Below are 5,089 nucleotides of genomic sequence, written 5' to 3'. Positions count from 1 at the left end.
GACTAGAGTCCTGGCAAATGATAGCAAGCAATTTATGCTGTTAAGTTCCCTCTACAAGAAGAGGGAGCAAATTGTTTTTGTTTTTGAATGTTTAACAACGCTTGCAACACTTTTTTAAGTCCTATAAGCGCCAGGGCTTTGTAATATTCAACAAAACTCCTATCACGAGCCAAGAAATGCTACAAAATCTTCTGATATAGCACAGAAAAAGCAAGATGTAGCGATAGATCAGGGAGAAAAGGAGGGCCTACCAGTAGCACCCGACCAACTCCCGCAGACTAGTTTCGATAACCGGTATAAGTACAGTGACTGGATGAAAATTAACCCAAGACCAATCATAACATACGTAATTGTAGTTAATTGGTTCCATATTGCTCTAGAAAATTTAACCCACAAACTGTGAGGGCCAATTTCAAGTCGACCTAACGTACGACTGTTGTCAGGATATGACTGTCGGTTCCATCAAGAGATCAGTAACTGCGATGCGACTTGAGTTTCTGGAGAAGCGATGGAAACAGCAGTCGTATCCTAACAGTTGCAATGCTTCCTACTCCCTTCAGTCACAAGCACCAGGGTACTTGTTAGGTCTTGAATGTTTGTAAATGTATTCGGATGGCAGCAAAATAAGAGCTTTTTTCATGATGTCCTGTTCAATTCGTCCAAATGCCCTGTCTGCTGGCAGATAACTGCGGCCACGAATCGGAAAAAAATATTGAATAGAACTATTTGGAACATGTTGTTTCCTGAATGATTGCAACATTGACACCAAACTGAAAGTTTTGTTTTGTCCAAAACACGAGTCAGAAAATAATCTAACTCTCGTGCCCTGAAAGTTTTCACAGAAATCAGTTAAAGAATGCTCAACTGCGGATGCAATCACATTTGAGTCTCCATTCACTTATCAAGGAAACCATTCCTTAATGGAACAGGCTGTCCTAGTCCTTCGTGACGCACGACAGCACAAACATACATATACAGGGAAATAATCACAAGATTTAAGTATGTAGTGAGACAGGTCTGCTTTAAGTAGGCATTAAATGTATGAAATATGACAAAAATACCCAAAGGAAAACTTAAGGCAACCAAAACTGATTGAATAATTAAATGGCCTGGTGTAAACTGCCATTAAAAAAAGACACCATACAGGACACAAAGCATAAGACTCATAAAAACAATGGATATGGAAAAGTGAATAAAAAATTATATAAACACAGTAAATCTAATCTTCACCACAACGTGAATAATACAATGACATTCATCACACAAGTTTTATTACATGCTTACCGTCAGCAGTTTGGTTAAACAAAAATATTAAATAAATTTAAAAAAAAACAACAACCACTCCCTTTATTCATCCCATATGTGAAATTTGTCTCTAGGGTCTCTTCCAAGGGATGACTGGAATAATGCAGACTTCAGCCGCAGTGCAGCGCCGAAAATTGAGCTAGGGCAAGGTGACTTGCTCAAGGCCACACAGTGTAGAGGCGGGTGATTCCGGGTACGATGCAAAGACCGTACCGCTGAGCCAATCTGCCAACCAATATTATAATTTGAGCATTTCCTTTTCCTGTTGAAAATCCGCAATATTGAATAAAACAACTTCCAAACTCTAGTCGTCTCATGAAAGTTAAAATTGTTTCCCTTGGATACCCGCGAAAGGCAATTTCACTCTTTAAATGATGAAACGGCTTTGAACAAAACATGAGCGTGGCCCAATTCTCCTCTTGTGATTCATACGTGACAAACAACAGCCCCTCACATCATAAATCAGTTCAGTGGTACCAAAAAAAGAGATACTAAGTCTTACTTTCATTGATTGTATTAGTAACAACCAAATGTGATTAATGCCAGGGCCAGAACAACAAAAAAAAAACAAAAAAACTCCCGAGAATTGCCAAACTTGTCAAACTTTGTTTTTTTTTCGTGCGAAACATAATTTAAAAGTGCCAAATTGAAGGAATTTGACACAAGGTGTGCCTAGCTGGCAACATGGCAGCCACCCCTACAATCAGACAGAAGCTGTAACATTTATAGAATCGTATATGATTATCCCACCCTCTCCCTAAATAATAACACGTAATGATATCAAGTCTAAAATAATAATTTGTGACGCCAGATTATCAAACGTTAAAGTTCACTAGAATTAGAGTTTTGAAAAAAAAAAGAAGTATCATTTAAATATTTTTGAAAATGTCTTTTACTCAGAGATGACGAAATCGGAATCGACTGAGGGTAGAATATAAGATTTCTTACACTCTTGCTATTTGGAATTCGAACGTTGTTCCCTATTCGCACTCGCAAGCTCGTGAAGCGGTTGGCAACATGTCCGGAATTCCAAAAAGAAAGAGTGTAAGAATCGTATAATATTAAAGTGATTCACGGAAATGACGACAACACATTTCCTTTAGAAAACCTTTATATCAAATAGAGATAGTCATAATGAATGAGATATCTGTAGAATTTCAGATTTCAAACTCTCCACAAGTTAGGGAGCATATTGTTTTGTCGATAAATCATGAAGTAATGGTTATCTTGTCAAAATCAAATGGTTTGTCTTTAAAACTAGACTAACAAGACACTTGTCTGAAGTGCAGATGTTGATTAAGTGTAATAGATAATAAGGGGGTGGGGAGGGGAGGGGAGCGTGGCTCAGCGGTATGTCTTTGCTTCGTGATTGGAATGTACTGAGTTGCCCTGTATGGCCTTGAGCAAGTCACCTCGCCCTAGCTCAATTTCGGTGCTGCACTGCGACTGACGCCTGAGTTATTCCAGTCTTCCATTGGAATAGACCCTAGAGAAAAAAAAAAAAACAACAACCCTATGTTGTTAATTCTTTCCATTGGTCACGGTCCTGGACCAGTGTTTTGAGGCTTAATAATAGTAGTAGAACTACTACTACTACTACAACTACTACTATTACTACTACTACTACTACTACTACTACTACTACTACTACTACTACTACTACTACTACTACTACTACTACTACTACTACTACTACTACTACTACTACTACTACTACTACTACTACAACTACTACTACTACTACTACACTACTACTACTACTACTACTACTACTACTACTACTACTACTACTACTACTACTACTAATAATAATAATAATAATAATAATAATAATAATAATATTCCGGCGATTCATCTATGGGGATTTTGTGTTAGTAGACTTTGCATGAACGGGTCCGATGAGAGATAGACGACGATTGGGATTGTTTGGAAGCTTTAACCCTTTGCCCACTAGTCATTGTGACATCCGAAATGCTATCGCCGTCCACAGAATAGAAAGAGAGGGTGGAGCCTACCATGGTATAACACTTTATGGAGCCTTAATGTCATCATAAAGGTTCTGTCCACTGACAGGTGGGTGGGTATCGCTTTCCAGAACTTATGTCCTGATATGAAATCCTGAGTTTTGGACCAATCAACGATTGCTCTTTTGATAGCTCGCTTGTCAACATGTGTCAGCTCAGCCCTTGATCTATGTACATGTATCACAGGCGGTATATGTTGTGTAGCTTCAAAGACCACGGTTGACCGAAAACGATGAATGGAAGCCCTACTGTGGCGTGGAGAACGAGGTCTTGTATGTATAGTTACGTCACTATCTCAACGCTCGTGAATTCTTAGTACGGTTGGACTCACAATCAAAACACGAAATCTGTGTTTTAAACTCTTGACTCAAACGAGGTACAGGAGCGCGTTCGTCTCATTGCGAAATGAAAAATGATATATAAATCAAGAACATCGACCAGAAAATTAGGAAATTATCATAAATTTATAAAAATTGAGAAATCGATTTTCAAAATCAAATCTATGACCAAAAAAGGTATTTCTAGACCGATTTTTATGAGAAAAAGACATTTTTCTCTATTTTTCAAGCTGATTTCAACAATACAATGAGCTTTTCAAATTAATCGCAATTAGATTATTTGCCATTAGTATTTTTTTCTAAATGCCCAGTTGACTGCACGGGATGTGAATACGTTATCGTTGACGGCTAGCGAGTAGATGTTAAATTTTGCGTATCCCTTTCCCACGCAGACGCACACACACACATACACCCACGCACACACACACACACACACACACACACACCAAGCTCACTTTGCGGTGCTGCCCTGCGGCTAACGCCGGGGTTATTCCAGTCTTCCCTTGGAATAGACCCTAATGACAATTTTTCCCAATTAGGGCTTTTAAAAAATTGACTTTATATAGCGCGAAATACACTAAATGTGCTCAAAGCGCTTTACAAGGAGTACAGCAACATTTAACATGTAGGACGGGACATGACGCCTGTTAGGCGATATTACAATTTTTACAAAGACAACGTTGTTAACGACCAGGTACTCATTTTACACCTGAGTGAGTAAAGAGCCATTTCCAAGGACTCAACTATGCGCCGAGCGCGAGGCTCGAACCCAGGACCTTCCGATCCGAAAGCGAGTGTCATACCACTAGACCACATAGCCGCATGGGGATGAATAAAGGGAATTATATTATAATACCTATTAACCAAGTAAGTATAGGGAATGAGATTAGCGGAAGAGTAGCGTCCCTTGATTGGACGTCACCCATAGTCTGTGACGTCACCGGCGGAAAAGTTATTAGAGAGAGAACATCATGGTGGTTATGCGCATGCGTCTCTCGTCCTCGCGGATTTCCGCGAGGACGAAAGACGCATGCGCACAACCAACATATTCCGCGAGGACGAGAGACGCATGCGCACAACCAACATGACGTTCTCTCTCTAATAACTTTTCCGCCGGTGACGTCACAGACTATGGGTGATGTCCAATCAAGGGACGCTACTCTTCCGCTAATCTCATTCCCTATAGTCTCATTGATGTAATAGAAATACTCACAAACAAACACAAAATGTTGTAATGCGATTATCTACATTTTTCCCCACTGAGAGAAAGTTGTTCCCGGCCCGTACCTACTCATTCTACCAGTGAGGGAATATCCGTAAATGTGACCCATCGTCTCAAAACGGTATTATGTCGGAACGGAACCAGATGCTTAAAAGTCGAATTTAATGTTAAAATGGTCAAACATATAAATTGTTGGCATT

This window comes from Berghia stephanieae, chromosome 7 (assembly GCF_034508935.2).
Source record: "Berghia stephanieae isolate SIO BIC M18660-M18661 chromosome 7, UCSD_Bste_1.3, whole genome shotgun sequence".
In the NCBI taxonomy this organism is placed as follows: Eukaryota; Metazoa; Mollusca; class Gastropoda; order Nudibranchia; family Aeolidiidae; genus Berghia; species Berghia stephanieae.
Note: the sequence above shows the minus strand (reverse complement) of the source record.